Below are 15,569 nucleotides of genomic sequence, written 5' to 3' on the forward strand. Positions count from 1 at the left end.
GCTTGATTTAGGCTTAAGGATGATGTTTCTCCACAAGGGAGCCACCAGTCACAATAATTACATTGCTGTCTTCTCATAATATGATTTATTTAGATGTTGCTGTATGAATTAATTCTCTCTAATTGCTGCTCTTCTCACTGTAAATCAAGGTTTCTTGCTTTCTGGAGAGTAGTGAACATGATCCTACACTGAAGTAATTAGTCCAATTAGAAAGGAAAGCAGATGTGGAAAACCAATTACTTTCAGGAATATGCCGACTCCTATGTAGTCCAAATGCTGTTCAATCAAAATGTAACAGTAATTTAATAAAACATTGTTTTATTCATAAACTCTCTTCAGCAGTAGGACTCCCCTGGCTTACACGGAGAAGCCAGTTTGTGAGCTTTGTGGTTGGTGAGCTTCCTTTTAACCTGCTCACAATTTGCACAGTTGCAGCTCCGCTGAAAGAAACCACCTGGAGGTCACAGTGAGCGAGGGCAGGTTTCCTTCCTTCTCCGAGACACCGAGCTGTCACCCTGCAGTGGGAGTGAAATGAGCTGCTCTCCTTGGCATTAGTGCACTTGTCAAAAAAATATCCAGCAGAGAAGATCACCAGCAGAGGTGGGTTGTCGTGGTTGCACCGCTGAATGTAACAGTTGTTCTGCAGGTGGTGTGAGAGCCCGCAGTCCCTGTAGGGAAAGGCAGGAAAGGTTTCAGTGAAACTCTCCATGGTACGTGACCCGTGTGCACCGTGCCACTTGCTCTGCCTTGACCCTATCGGTGGGGTTGCACCGATTGATGCTGGTGGAGAATTTGAACTTCATAAGCTTGCGGAACTTCACAAACTAAATAAATCTATGAGGAGAAATGCAGGTACTGAAGTGAGAGGAAGAATGGTGTTTAGCGGAGATTTAAAAGGAAATTGAGAATTGACAACAGCATCGCAGGGGTCTGAGGATGAATCGTGCTGCTCGGCTGCGAGTCTGCAGGAGGGGACTGGAGCTGAACCTGACAAAGCGTAAGGAGTGAGGAGGAGGGAAAGCACAGAAGATCTTAGTGCACGTTGCAGAACTGAATGAGCAGAACCTAGTCCTCTTCATGCAGTGCACTCACCTGTACTACTGCTGGAGCAGAGTGGAGCCCGCGATGAGGTGCCGCTTACCAGCAGTAGCACTGCATGTGTGGCTGCGCCTGCCCGTCCCTTTCATGCCCTCACTTTAAGCTGTGACATTTGCACCAGCAGGGATCTTTCAAATTTATATCACCTTGGGAGAAAACAGAATGAGGCCAAGTAGCATGTAACTGCTATGTTATCCCAGACCTAACCATGTTCTTGCACAGCTTTTGTGCTTGGGGAAGTACCCCAGTGTGACTCGAGCAGTAAGGTACCCCGGTCTCTTCCACTCGATATAGGTCAAAGCCACCATATGCTCCTTTAGGGTCGGCACATCTGAAGTTACCTGTTTTCTTCTGAGAGAAAGGCTGCCACGCCGCGGCCAGCACTTGCAGTCAGGTTTCATCAAAGCAACTCTGCAAAGTTTCAGTCTCAATGTTTCCATTAGGCAAGGAGGAGCTCAGGTATTTGGGTGTAAGTGGTCGGTCCTATTGCCCATCTCATGCTGCTTCTAGTTTGGGAACAGGATGTATCTTACAACGAATGCACTTTGTTTAGCATACAGAAGTAATCAATAAAGCATCAAGTGTGAGAAATGGAGGGAAGCAAATGCTCAGCACTTTTCCCTGTAATTAATTTTACAGTGGGGTTCTTGGGGCTGTGGCATGGCCAGAGACTGAAACACGGCGTGTGTGCAGCGTGAGCCAAACAAAACCAGGATTGTCTCTTTGGGGGTTGTTTTTAAGCTCTTTGTTACAATATGCATAGAGGAGTTTTGCTCTGGAAGTTCACCCATCTATTTTCTTCTATCTACTGCACGGAAGACAAGTGTTCTCATAATTGGGCCATTAAAGAAGGTGTTGAAATGTTGCTAATTGTCAAAGGCAATTAAGTGTAGCAACATGTCACAGGTAAATTAACAAGACTCCAGGTGTTTTGAGCAAATTGCATTTCTGTGGGTGTGGAACAATTCCTATCCTTTCTGCTAGCTGTCTGTACAGCTTTGGTGTGCTGGTTTTTGGATTTTTTTCAGTTATGCACTGGTGTCTGTGATGCGCTGTGTATTGCACAGCCCCAATTCTAGTTGTTAAAATCCGTACTACTGTTTTCTGGAAAAGGTTCCTTTTTCTAACCCAGCCTGTATGCTCAGACTGTTGTCGGTCTCGCTCTGACCCAGCCGAAGCAGAGCCGGTGGCAGTTTGATGGTTTCAGACTTGGGGCCCTCTGGAGGGAGATCCCAGTGATGGGGGCAATACCTGGGAACCGGCAGCCCAGCGAGTGCAGTTGTGTGCCCTGTCCCCTCTTGCTTTTGAGGTTGGCAGTCATTAATTGAGAGAATTTTGGTGCCTCTCCCATGGCCTTTAAGGAGATGCCTGAGCAGCTGCTGCAAGAAGTGCCTCGGCGTGAAGGGTGGATTCAGAGGCAGGAGCCCAGATCCTATTTGCTACTGCAGCATCTGTGCTGTGCTTTGCAGGTGACATCCTCCCCTCCTCTCATCCCTTCTGCAGTCCTTCAGCTTCCCTTTGATCCACACATTTCAGTACCTCGTTGCCGTTCACATGGTGCCCAGCCGCGGCCTTCCCGCTCTGTGCGTGCTGCCGCAGCGTGGGGCGGCGCAGCGGTTGTCATTCACCTGCTGTAACTCACCTGCGCCTGCTGCCCTCTTTGTACCTCTGAAGAGGAGACGTGGAGCTTTGCTCGGTGCATGTACAAGGACGATGTTGTAGGAGAGGGAAGCCACCTCCAGCAGAGCTGTGTGCACCTGGGAGCATGCAGCCGGGCGGCAGGGGGCTGTGGGACAACCCTAAAACGCTTCCTGGGGAGCGTTGCTGGAGGGATAACAACGGGCTTGGTTTACCCTCCTCTGCTACGTCGCCCAGGATTTGACTCCAGGTCTGCCACGGAGCTCCTGGGTGGCCTGAGCTTGCTGCTGCCCAGGGAAGTTTTCAAAGAGGCAGATAAGAATCGCAGGTCAGTCTGTGCTCAAACCCTTAGCGGTAGTAGTGGTGCCAGTGCTTGGCAATGTGGTGAGGGTAAGTGCGCTGATGTTGGGGTTCCCACAAAGATTCACATGCTGCAGCAGTGGAAGTATCAAATACCCTGCAGCTGTTTGTTCTTAGTAACTACCACACCTAGTTAATGACCAGATTTTCTAAATATGACTTTACTCTGTTATTTTACTTAGAAGTCCTAACAATTTAGGATCTTTTAGCGATAAAAATACTAATAAACGATGTGTAAAAACAGACTAGTTCTGTTTTGTTTGTGCATTGTGTGCTCTGTACATGCAAGCTGCTACAGCAGGGGTTTAAGGTTTGTGTTCAGTAAAATGCTCATTTGTCTGAGAAATACGGGAGACGTACTCACAAGGCTGCTGCAGACATTTCTTACTACAAACAGCACCAATGCTGTGATTTGTGGTGTTCCTGCATAGCTGTTTTCAGGAAGGCCTGCAGTGCCCCAAAAGAATTGCTGAGAATATTTAGTTTTAACCTTTGAGTAAATATCATGGCTTTTTATTTTTAATTACAATTTGAGCACAAAATCTGGAGTTCCTAGACTGGGTGGCCAGCAGCTGTATCGCTCCTGCCAAAACCCATGGCATAATGCCCTCCCCTGCCGCTCACAACACTGTGGATGTTAGGAGAGACCACAAAAGGGTGGAACCGCCACGTGGTCCCATAATTAGCACTCTTTGTCTCTTTTCTCTTCCCGATGCATTAGATGCCCTCCCTGCAAAAAGATTTGTGATTGTGTGTACGTGCACGCGCGCGCTTGAGGGTGGGTGAAACCTAATTGTATATTATTAAAATATTATGATTTTTCCCCTTCCAAGCTGTAGGCGATACGGAGCACCTCCCTGATGTCTCGTGCAGCTGGCTTTGACTGGCACTTGCAAGGTTGTCCTCCAGGTGCTGCATCAGAAATCTTTTGACACAGTGTCAGTAATTAAGTGTACAATTAAGAGAATGTCTGCAATTAAGTTCAATCAGTCAGTCAATCAAATCTACATTTGTAAAGGGTTTCTAAAGGGCCTCTTATCCAAGCCTCCCCTCTGCTTCAGAGCTCTGCAGAGTTACCACCAGACACGAGGCGGTGCTTATGGCAAGAGGACCCAAAAAAGGGCTGGGGGGTTTGTAGTACAGGCAGCAGAGGGTATTCGAGTAAAATAATAAAACTACTTTTAGGTAAGGAATTTAGATTCATCACTAAAATACAACTGTTGAGTCAAAAACTTTGCTTTCTCTAGCTGTCTCCCTGGCTGCTCACCTCAGCTCAGTCATCGGTGTCACTGCTGATCTTTCTCCCTGTGGGGGACAAGGACAGAGGGCAGGTACGCTGGTGGCGTGAGCTGTGCTGGCTTCACGGCCTTCCAAGCATCTTTCAGCTCCCGATGCTTTTGGCAGGGAAGGACTTCTGTGGAGTGGCTGCGTACTTGCTGCTCTTGTGGCTGCCCTGCTGCGCGTGCCGCCCAGGAGATGAATCTTGAGTGAAAGCATTGCCTAGCTTGGTAGAGGTATTTGAAATACTCTCTTCAGCTGTACGAGTTACAGCCTATACCATGCTTGGATTTCTTTTCATGCTCCTCAGTACAGCAAATGGCTTGTGTGCAGAGGGCTGCGCCATGGCTTGAGAGGTGCCAAAGGCCCCTGGGAGCAGGGCTGCAGCGACAGGCACCGCTCAGGACGGGGGATCCCCAAGGAAGGGCACTGGTCCCAGGTTCTCCGTGTGGAGCCGAACCTCGCGTGTCGGTGTGAGTGAGCCTGCAAGTGCAGGCTTGTTGGGGCTGGAAAAGGGCCGTGTTTTGTGGATGGATGCACCTGGAGCTAATAAGGCGCCAAGTACCAACAGTGGCAACCTCAAGAAGAGGCTGCCAAATGCATGAGCCAAGCCTAGCAGTTGGTGATACTTGGGCTGGTTTTTTTTTTTTGTTTGTTTGATCTCATTCCTTTTACCTTAAAGTAAATTCTTCTTGTCTGAATAGCCAAATTTAAATCTTAGGTGCTAAGAGGTGGAAATACTCGATCTTTAGACTGCACATATTACTCAGAAGAGTAACTTGAGGGTTTTTTCTTGTCTGTGGTGCTGCATCAATTTGAGCAGTGAGCCATGGTTTCTTTGATAATGAGCCTGCATTTACATAGTGCCTGTCATCGCTGAGGAGTTGTGCTAACTGCGCTGTGTATTGACAAAGACTTGTCCATAGCAGTGTGCCTCTCTGGCAGGTTGTCTGCTATCTCGTTATGTTCATTGCGTTAATGTATGGATGTTCATTGCTTTAATGTACGGAAAGCTGTTAGGCAAAGTGTCCTTTGTATTGGCGGGGGGGGGACAAATGGCTAGGTAATATATTACTGTGAGTGCTGTAAACATTCCCTAGCATATCATTAATACCCAACTGTATTTCTGTCTTCAGAGAGCTCACAGTGCCCCACGAAGAAGGCCTCTCAAGCCCAGGAAGCTGAAGCCAGCCAGGGAAGGAAGGGTGAGAGGGCAGCCCGTGCAGCGTCACACCTCGGGGGGCTTGGAGCAAAACCGAGCAGTTTCTCTGTGCCAGGTGCAGCTCCTTGGACCAGGCAGTGGGAAGGTAGGTACACTTACTTTATTAGCTTTATGCACAAGTTTTCTTGTTTACCGAATCTTTCATCTGCTTATGTTTGGCACATTATACGTACACTTCTGCACTTTTACTCTGTCTACTTAAATTGATCCCCTTCCTTATCTTTTTGTTCCTAGTGTTCTTGTTACTGCTGTGCAGTAATCACAACCAGAACTCTAAGGAATGGCTTGTTAAAAATCTCAGTTCTGAGATTCCCTGAGAAAAATATTTAATGGGGAAAAAAAATCTCTTTTTGGTTATGTATTTCAAGATACCTACAGAGATAGAGTGCTATATGGATAAGTGTATTAAAAAAAAAAAAAAGTAAAGGATTGGCAGGATCCTAGTTTGAATATATGCTGTGCTCCTGGTATTGTAATGATTTGGTTTGGAATCAAGAGTGTAACTTTAATTATTAGTATTAAACAGGAAAATTATTTTTTTGTAAGATGTCCAAGACAAGCTGCATGTTATGCTTAAGAATGAGCCTGGAAATAAATGTCAGAAGCTTTGGGAACTTTCAATGCTGACTGGAAGGGCTCGGTGCTACCTTGTGGAAGCTGGCCGTTGGCTTTCCAAGGAGCATACATACCCTGTGGTGGTCTGCATTTGAAAGAAAAGGGTGTCAGCAAGTAGATTTTTTGAGTGCTTTTAAAGTCAGTCAAATAAAAGGGTGGTGGGGGGGGACAGGGAGGGAGGAAGGACATTGATTAGGCAAGTAGCTGCGAAGTAATACAGAATAATTGATTACTGAAATCCAGCACTAAGTCTATCAAAGAAAGTAATTCCTTCTGGTGGTAGAAGGACGTTTTGTTTTTGTTTTAAACCTGCCAGACCTAATATTTTTGGGCATTCATCTCAGGGAGGTGAGGACTTCAAAAAGGCAATTACAATTGGTGAATGATTGGTGTTGAATGCAATGCTCTTATGCATCAAAATGTTTAACTGCATTAACCTTTGGGGATTTTACACAGATACCTTAGAAGAACCATCTGGTGTTCAGCCTGAAAAAATCTAAATTCTCCCTCAACTTGAATTTTATTTACATTCATTTTATTACAAAATAAATGGACCAAAAATTTTAATGGTGTTTTGCCACATTCTGAAGGTACTGTGGCAGGGGGTGTTGGAGGGAGGCAGGCATTGCCCATGGATGCTTAGAGAAAGATCCTTAAGGAAACGCACTGTGGTACATATGCCCTAAAACAAAGTTATATTCTGGTTTCTTGACTATACTACCCTAGAGATAAGATGACTGAAAGCAATGGTTACACATCTAATTTATCCACATTAGAGTTTAATTTCCTGCTAATAAGGTATTTAAGCCTTCGAGAAAGCAGCTTGCGGTCTTTGTAGACGTTTTAATTTTTATGTATTATGTAAAAAGTAAGTACATTTTCAAAATGGGCTCTTACTGGAGATTTTCAAGAAATATTCAGGTTATTAAAATGCTCAGTGTACTGCTCCTCTCCATTTCCCAGCATGCTTGATCTCTGGATGCTTGGCGTATCCAAATTTCCATGTAGTTTCCTTTCTTTGGCAGTGGGAAGCAGTTCCTCTTGTTGCTGATTCATCTCCATGTCTCTTGTGCTTCACTCCACTGAAATCTGGTTAGGTATGAGACAGACTCCGGTGGAATGAAGGACAACAGAACCCATGGACCGTCCTTATTTCACTCGGAAAATGCAGGCAAGCTCATCGCATGTTAATATACATCTTAGGGTAGTACAGCTGGTGCATCTGCAATGTTCAAATTCTACGTAGGAGGTGTGAAACTGTCTACAATCCATGCTCGTGGGAATGTAAGAGCCTGAAACTTTTGTTTGCTCACTGATTAATTTGTTTCCTCTTTCCCTCTTTTCAATCTTTTTAACTTCATCCCGTAACAAGTTGCCAGGTATGATTTGTAATGTTAACTGTGGGAAAAACTTTACCAATGGATATGGCAATTCTCCATCTTTTGAAGGTCTTAAACTACTGAAAGCTTCTCCAAATGATATTCTGTAGCTCTACTGATGGAGAATCTACGTTTTTTTAAGAGGGAGGTTCAACAGGATAATGTTCATAGTCCCTTCCGGCCTTAAACCTCCGAATCTACAAAATCCAAAGAATGCAGATAGACAATTTTCTTCTACGTGTCTGGCCGTATCTGCAATACTGAGACTGTGTTAAGCTACTACTTTCCTTTAGCCTAGGTAGGGGAGAAATAATCTTTCTTATGAACGGCCCCACATGATATGGTAATTGGAGATGGGTGCTGGAGGCTTCTTGTAATGCGTGGGCAGGCAGAACAGGGAACACTCTGCTTGTCCCAACATGGTAGTGTCAACCTACCACTGCTCTTGCACACACCTTAGCGCATCTGGGAATTTATGCTATGGGGGTGCCAGAAGCACTCTGAAGATGCAAAGCCCTAAGCTAAGCGCTGTCCAAACCCTCCAGAAGACGTTAATCTTCTTCCAAAGAACTTCCTATCTGTGAAACAAAGAAAAAAAAAACTGTTAAAAATATATTAAGTGCCTCTAATATACAAAGTGGACTCCAAGTGCCTAGTGAAACGCAGGGTCCAGTTCTGACTAGCAGCAGGCTTTGGTATTCCCAGGCACTTGATTAACTTAGGAAAATTTCAAATTTAATTTGCTTAAACTTTGCAGCTTAGGAAAAGATTGGTTGGGATGCAAAAACTTGAATTGAAGATAAACTGCAATGCTTGGCTGCACTTAAAAAAGAAAAAAAAGAAACCCGCTATGGAGGTGCTGATAGAGGATTTAGCAGAACAAATAGCTTAGGGTGTTTCTCTCACTTTTTCTTTTCCTTTTAAACATAAACCTGCTGTCTGCTGCTGCATTGAAGCCTCTCCCTTTGCTTTGTCAAGACATGTTAAAAGCTTTTGGATAAGTCCTGAGAAAGAGTGGCCTAGGCAGGAACTCATCAACTGAAATTCCTCTATGCAATCCTGGCTTATTTGAAATGCCTTTTATCAGGCAAGTTGCAACGGGCTTTAGTGCCATAAATGCCTAATGCACAGCTTCCAGCTATTAACCGCTTGGTGCCTGGAATCCACTTTGCCAGTATGCCTTCAAGAGAAAAGGAACAGCTGCAAATCTGGCTTTGGCTTTCTTTGGGAACAGCTCAGATTGTGAAGTAAAGGTGCATATCAACAAAGCCTTACATAAAAACATGCTAATAAAAACCTGAAATACAAGCTCTGGAGGCCTGTATCTGACTGACTACCCCTCAATCTTGAATAACCAATTTAAACTGCATTAAAGGTGAACAGTATTGGCTTTTTTTAGCTTTTTTAATTAGACACCACTAGGTCTTTGCTTCTCCTTGGGGAGAAGTCTTAAGAGTCAGGCTGCAGTCTGCCGCAGGGATCTCCTACCCAGGCACCAGCTGCGATCCACTGCACCCTCACAAGTGGCAGACCTTTAAAGGTCAGATAAAATGTAGTGGACTTCTCTGAACTTTAATGTGAGCAAATGTTTCTATATTTCTGTGTCTACAGGGGGACTAAGAGATGCACTGACCAAAGTTTGTAGCATTTCTGTTGTATTAAAAGGACTTTGCATTAGGCCCAGTGATTACAAGCCCTTGAAATTTTCAGTCCAGTACCCTTCGTGCTCCCAAAAGTGCCCGTAACTGGGATTCCTGTTTAGAAAAGTATATGATAACCTGTTTCACTGTAACATAAGCTTGCATTTAAAATTAGCATCAGTGAAACTACTGTCTGAAGCTGCGACCAAGTGAGACTTTCCAAAGCAATGCATTGCTACCCTTACCTGATTCAGCTATGTCTGAAAATGCCCTTTGCCCCGGCCTTTTCTAGGAAACGCACTCAAAGCGCAGTCTGTTCATTCTGGGTTTTCCACTGGTCTTTTTCATTCTGGTGTTGCTTCACACTTTTCCAAAGCCTTTGTTTAAAATCAGCTGCTACTGGTTTTTAGAGGTAAAACAGCTTTATATTCTCTTAATTTTGAGCCAGTTTTACAACACAGTAATTTAAACGTGGTCAGCTATGCAATCGTGCGTTGCTCGTTGGAGAGGAACCCGTTCTTACAGCAGTAGCTGAAGTCATTTACAAAGCTCTGGTTCTGTTTTAAGTGACTGAGAAGGCCTTTGGACTCTTCTCTTTTGCTAGTACACAGCAGCCAGAGGAAAGTAGAAGTGCACAGCAGGGGAAGAAGCATCCTCAGGCCACTGGCTCCTCTGATCCCAGAGATAAGCTCTGCCTGCTCAGGAGAGCGCTCAACTACCCTCATGCTTCAGCATCCCTAAAGCCACACGGCAGTATAGGAATTTAGGACTTCAGAGAACTTTGCAAACATCATTGAGCTCATGGTTGTTTAAACTTTTCTAGGGAAAAATAACAAATTCACATTCTCAATAAGCTCTCCAATTTTTCATTGTATCTCTGGATAGATAAGAAACCATTTTTCAAGTGGTTTGCATAGAAAACTATGAGTTAAAATCAACTCACTGAAACTAAGCTAAACTTTCATATACGGCAGATCAAACCTGTTATTCGTTGCACCGATATAAATCCAGAGCTACTCCGCGGGTTTTAATGCAATTACATGGCTCCTAACGAGCACCAGTGTAGTAAGTGTTCTTAGGGGAGCTCTCAGTGCATCATCAATTGATGCTCTGAATAAGTTAGCTATTAATTGCAACAACTTAAAACACCAATAAGAAACACTTAAGATGTTTGCAATTTTCCCTCTTTAAGCCTATTTCTTGGCCTCAGCTTCCAGACGGCAAAGGGCAGCGGCTCTGGTGTTGGTACTGAACAAGCATAAGTGTCTCTGCTGCACGAGCAGGACCGATACCACTGGCTGCAGCCGTCTGCATCCTCCTCGTGCTGCAGCCTTCCAGAGAAACCCCGGCCATGCGCAAAGCCTCCCAGCCACGCCGCTCCCCCAGCTCCAAGCTTGGTACGCTGCGTGTGCCCCGCTGTGCACTCACCTGTCTCGTTAACTAGGCACAACTCCCGTCTGGCAACTGCTTTACTGAACCCTTCAGCCGAAATAAAAAAACTCGAAAGAGGGCTATGGAGACAGGGAACTAAAATAAAACAGCTGGTAAATAAGACTGTTAGTGGCTATGGTTTTCTTCTTTTTCTTCCTTCTGTTGCGCAGAATTCCAGGGGAAGTGGAACAAACGGGAGGAAAGGAGAGCTCCCTCGTTGGGTGCACCAGGCTGGCTTGTGCCAGCGGCAGGCAGCGAGCGGGAAGGTGCAGGAAGGAGACTTTGGGCGAGGGAGAACACGGTAGGAAGAGGAGCGGAGAGCGGTGGAGAGGCACCAAAAAAAAAGCGTAAGGGAGGGGAAAAAATCTTTAAAAAGCGCTGGAGCGGGCGAGGGGAAGTTCTGCCCACTTAAGGTGGTGTCCCCAGGTGCAGTCTTTATTTGCGCGCCTGCTCTGGGGGCTCCGCGCTCCCGCGGGCGCAGCCAATGGAGAGGGCGCGGCGGCCGCGGCTCCTCCCCGCGCTCAGCGCCCGCGGCCTCCTCCTGCGCGGCCTCCCTGCCTCCCTGCTTGCCTCCTTCCCTCCTGCGAGCCCTCCTTGCCTCCCTCCCTGCCTCCTTCCCTCCTGCGCGGCCTCCCTCTGCGCTGGGGCCGGCTGGGTGCGCGCCTTCCCCCAAGCGCGTCACCTTGGCGAAAAGCGCGGAGCAGCCTCAAAGGAGGCAGCTGCGTTGCTTTTGCATCTCCAAAGCGAAGGTTTCAAGGTGTCTTTTGCCCTTAACAGTCTTAAAAAAAAACCCACAAAACATTTATACTGCAACAGACCGGTTCGAAAGGAAGCGTTCGTATTCTTCTCAGATCACACTGCCTAATTCTTGTACTTGCTTTCAGCATAGCAGATGCTTCGTTTTGGTTTTCCAGAGCTTGCTAAGGACCTGGAAAGCTTGTTGCAGAGCTAGCTCTGGAGCATGCAGCATATCGTGAGATCGAGGTCACAGCACAATCCCTGTAAGCTATGGAGGAGGAGATCTGTAAATAGTTTGGCTATAGGAACTTTGGGACATCTGGGCATGTCTTTCAGAGTGCTTCAGTGCATTCATCTCAATTCTAGCTCTAAAGGAAATCCATTTAAAAGGAGACTCCAAGTTAACTTGTGTATTTTGCAAATCCCTTGAGTCTCTTCTTTCTTTATTTCTAAACTTTCATCCTTGACTTCCTTACACGGGGTCCAACTGACCCATGCAATTCCTCTTGCTCTAACCGGTCGGTCAGTCTTCAGTTTGGAAACTGCAGCCAGCACTGGATTTCTCTTCCCTGAGGGTTTGGGGCCCCACACTTTCAACCACATTTTGGGCTTTTGTCACATGCCCAATGGGTGCTTGTGGTGCTGAGCGGGCGCTGAGCTCCTGGGGTGGCTGGGGCAGGGTCTGGCCTTCAGCCTCCCAAGCCATTGCTGTGGGAATGCTCTGCAGGCCTGGCTCGCAGTGTCCATGCTTAATATTTTGCAAAAATATTCTGGAAGGCAAACTTCTTCTGGATTTTTAAGTCTCCCAATCTACAAAAATAAAAATATTTCAGTAAGCTTGCCATTTTAATACAGCAGCGTATAGGTAACTGAGTAAACATTAAAAAAAATCCTGTCTATTTCTTTGTATAGAGCTATTAGTACCATTCTTCCTTGCTGTTTCCCACATAAGGACTGCTTCTTTTGTTTGTTTATTGGGTAAGCTGGAGATTCAGAATTCAAGCTGCTTTGGTTAGGACACAGGTCACAAGGTTTGTCTTTAATTCTGATCGTGCTGAATTGCACTTAGCAGCAGTATCCATCATGACTACCCACAATTATAAATAAAATGCTTGGATTTTTGCCACACTTATTTTAAATGTCAGGTTGAACATGTCAGCCTATAAATGTGTTTGCTAGAGTACTTCTCAAGAAAAGGAAGTCAAGGTTTTTCATACATGAAATATGCACTGTAGATTATCACTATTGGGGTTATTTTTCCATGCTTATTGTACTTATTGCTACCTTTTATTTTCTTAGGGCTCTGTGAAACAATAAGCCAAGGGCTTATTCATAAAACTCAGAGTTTTACGCTGCTGCACAGTTTGAAGCTAGGGCAGTAGTTCTCCTAGATACAAATCAGACCTTTATTTGCTACTGTAAAACAATAAAAATCTTTACAATTTACAACTACTACTGTCAAGGACGGGTATGGTGGGACCGGCTGCGGTGCGGATAGCTTGGTAAGAACATAACGCTGTTCCGTGGTACCCAGTCATTTTGACTGTTGGTGCCCTTAAGCTCTAAACATGTACCCGTTAGGTGGAAAAAGTTGCCAACACATCATAAAACTGCTGCTGCAAGCTCCCAAGCCTTGCTGATGGAAATATGTCAGGGGATGAAGGCTCTTCCCTGCCGTATCTGAAAGGCACATTCCACCACCGGTTGGCTTCCAAGGAGGAAACCTGTGTGGTCTTGAAGGCTTGTCAGCTTTGACCTCTAAATTTGTCCAATAAATGAAATCAAATTATTTACTTGGTCTGCAGGTCTGAGACATCAAACACAGCAGAAGAAAGCTCAGGGCCACGTCTCTTGAAATTGCCTACTGTAAATTCAGTCCACAAGCAGGCAGAGAATAATTACTTGATGTTTTTCTCCTTTCGCCTCCAAAGTTTATTTATGATTGGTGAAAAACTGCTCTGTAAAGCAACTGCTTACCTAGGAGTAAAGATTAAATAGAGCCATCAGACTCTGCATTCTTAATATTTCCTATCTCTGAAAAATGAACCAGAGGGGAACATTGTTCACTTTTATTTTGCATCCTTTCTGTGACTGCTGTGCTGCAGCATAACCGGCCTGCCTGCACCCTTTCTCCCTGCAGCACTTACTCTCCTTCATGCATAAAGGGAAACAGTCTCGTAACCTTTCTGAAGTGAGGCCAAAAAAATCGTGTTTGATCACAGGGAGCCGTCATCTCCTCTCTGTTCTCCTGCAGCCTGCTCAGACCGGACCTGTGGGGGTCCCTGGGGAGCGCTGCCGGCGGGTCTGTGGGAGCTCGGCTTGGTCGTGCTCAGTGCCGGGATGAGGGATGAACGTGTGCCTTCAGTCAGTCCATTTCTTCAACTGCTCTTGCTCCTCACAAGATGGGCATGTGCTGAAGCTTATTGCTCTGAATAGAGGGAAACGCTAGCTGCAAAGTTAAGACTGAAGGCTGTAAGAGAGGTCTTTGTATTCCAGAACAATAGCACAAAGGCAAGGTTGAGACTCCTCAGGTTTCTTTGAGGCTTATTCGTGTACCATCACCTACCACTTGTTTGATACTACAGCTCTATCATCTGAATTGCCAGTTAGTGTTATTTCTTTTTAAACCCAGCTTCACAGGCACTTTTGCTTTCTACTGCTAGCTCTTCACAAATTTTTGTTCTTTGCAACGTGGCAGTACAGGGAACACGTGGCGTTTCACTATTCACACAGCCTGCTCAGATGAGTTCTGCCCTTCACTGGCATGCAGACATCTCTGCGGTGTCACAGGTCATCCATAGCAACTTTAAGACTACACGTCCTGGCAATCGTAAGGAAGAAGGCAAACTGTGCTGAAATGTTTCCAGGACGCTTGTCCTGACGAATCGCTTCTACGCTAAACAGCATTAGACCTGTAATGGTTTGAAATCGCCAAGACTTCAGTTGTGCTCCTCGTTTAACAAGACATCTGTACAGAGGTCAAGCAACAGATGACAGGTTCCAGTAATTTTATTTTAAATATTCCCAGCCATAATTGCTTATTTGCAATTTGCAGAGGAAAGAAAACTGATTGCACCAACCTCTCTTGTCATCTTCACCCCATCCCCAGGCTCCACGCAAGTTTACATTCTCCCTTTCACTTCCAAATTTAAAAGAAAACACTGCCTCTATTCTCTTCCCATTCCCCCTTTGGCAATGGGAGTTGGCATTAGGTTACACACCTGGTTCTGCAGCTTAGTTAAATATCTGGCTCTTCCACGTTAATACATTTGGTTTTTTTCTTCCTTTAGAGGCATCCGATTTAACTGTAACGTGTGTCCCTGGCAGTCCTGTGCATCTTTTTGGAGAGTTCAGTGTTAATGAGCCTGCAGCAGAACAGGAAGGCGCCCAGCTTCTCATCCCTTGGACATCCAGGGAGCAGGGCTTCTTCGTGCTCAAACTCCCAACTTCTGGCCACAGGGATTATATGGCAAAGCAAGCTGTTAGGACTTTAGGATCTTTTAGTCTCTTCTAGTTGTTTTCCCTTTGTTCTGCTCTTTCATCACTGAAGAAATAAGCAGAAAAAGGATGGAAAATAGAGAAAAGGAGGAAGAAAACCATTTTGGGGGGGGGGGATTTGATTTTGTCTTTGCAATAGGGACCATTTCTGTGAAAATACTTGCTCCTTTAAAAGAAGGAAGTTTCTGAGAAAAAATATTTGTATTTTTTTTTCTTTTGTGCAGCTTTATTTAGTTGCTTCAGAAGGCATCACTCACTTCAGATCCCGCTGAAAATAGTCAACAAGCTGTAACCTGCTCTCTTGCTGTTGCTTCTAGGGGCTGTGCCCGTGTTTCAACAGAGCACTCTGGGTTTATAAAAGGATGCTGGTGACACATCGCATTAGCTCTGTGTTTTCCGTGAGTCTTTATGGGATGACAGACTAAGGCTGAGTTTAAGAGCATGCCTGGGGGGGCTGAGACACCGGAAAGGATCTTTTTGCTTCTGCAGTTCAGCAGAAAACTGGAAACCTCACTGTTCCTTCCATAGCATTTTTTAAATTTTGCTGTTTCAAGCTTACACGTTCTCAGAAGTATGAAATATTAGCCAGCTAAATCCTGATGCATTAAACCAAGAAAATGAAGGAAGCCCAACCTTTAAGGGTAGATGAGATGGTCTTTTCTGCTGTTTCAG

The 15,569-nt window shown here is 45.3% G+C and overlaps 1 long non-coding RNA gene across 1 annotated transcript; it reads right to left on the reverse strand.

Annotated features, from left to right (window-relative positions):
* Positions 1-6,970: 6,970 nt before the first annotated feature.
* Positions 6,971-14,928, reverse strand: LOC308183434. Its single transcript, XR_013942440.1, has 2 exons — positions 10,659-14,928; positions 6,971-8,168 (listed from the first exon to the last, which is right to left on the reverse strand). It is a non-coding gene; the product is annotated as an uncharacterized lncRNA (long non-coding RNA).
* Between the last annotated feature and the right edge of the window lie 641 nt (positions 14,929-15,569).

This window comes from Anser brachyrhynchus (genome assembly GCF_964034855.1).
Source record: "Anser brachyrhynchus genome assembly, chromosome: 27".
NCBI classification, from domain to species: Eukaryota; Metazoa; Chordata; class Aves; order Anseriformes; family Anatidae; genus Anser; species Anser brachyrhynchus.